Here is a 1,032-nt window from a genome sequence, read left to right as displayed (position 1 = left end):
ACCCCGAGGGGCCAGAAGGGGAGTCTCCAGCCTCGTCTAGGCAAGAGCCCCCTTTCCCCTAGGCCTGCAGGTGGAGCCCTTCTTCTAGCGCTGACTCTTGGGGTGACCAAGGATGCTGCTCCGGGGGTCAAACTCCCCTCAGGGAACCCTCCACCTTTGAGGGGGATGAAGCCCTTAGTACTACTACTACTACTGTTATTCTCCTCCTTCTTGGGCCTCCGAGACAGAGAGGGGCTTTCCCTCCTGGCCCCCTTTGTAGAACCTGGCGGATCCCCCAAGGCCGCTTGCCTGGTGTCTCCCAACAGAGAGGCCTCCTCCGTGGGGCCAACATGGCGAGGAGAGAGGCTCCCCTGCGGAGGCCAAGCCATCATGGCAGGAAGGCGGCTGAGGACCAAAGGTGCCGCCCTCCTTGATCCAGGAGGAGAGACCCCGAGAGCGTGGGACCCCCGAGGCCCACAGGGGAGCCAATGGCGTCTGTGGGAGCGGCTGGGGCCTCCGGAACAAACAAAATGGCGTTCCCGCCTATTTTTGGAAAAGGCCGGGAAACGCCTTCTCCTGGCCCTGCCGCCTCCGTGGGCTCCTAAACGGCCTCCCTGGACCTGGGGGGGGGGGGGAAATCCAGCTGCCCCCAAACAATGAGGGGAACGAAGAACAGGAAGAGAAGGAAGGAGAAATGAAGGATAAGCTGGGAGGGTGTTATGTACTCAGTCGAATAGGATCCAAAAGGCAGCAGTCTGATTGGTCCTAGAACAATAGGATTCAGAATGCAGCAGTCTGATTGGTCCTAGAACAATGTAGCAGTATGATTGGTTGGCAGGAACCACCCAATCATGCTCCAGATAGAAGTGAACCTGATTGGCTTACAGTAGAATTCCGGAATTAGCCAATCATGTGCAGCCCATTGTGTAAATAATGTATATAAAGCAGATACTTTGAGGGGACTTTCATTCATTCCTCCTCTCCACTATGAGCTGAATAAAGAGCATGAAATCACTTTGCGACTCTGAGTATATTTCAGAGGGGGAGCAGCCA

The sequence above is a fragment of the Podarcis erhardii genome, assembly GCF_964252035.2.
Source record: "Podarcis erhardii genome assembly, chromosome: 3".
In the NCBI taxonomy this organism is placed as follows: domain Eukaryota; kingdom Metazoa; phylum Chordata; class Lepidosauria; order Squamata; family Lacertidae; genus Podarcis; species Podarcis erhardii.
The sequence above is the reverse complement of the archived record's forward strand: the minus strand, read 5'-3'. Positions refer to the sequence as shown.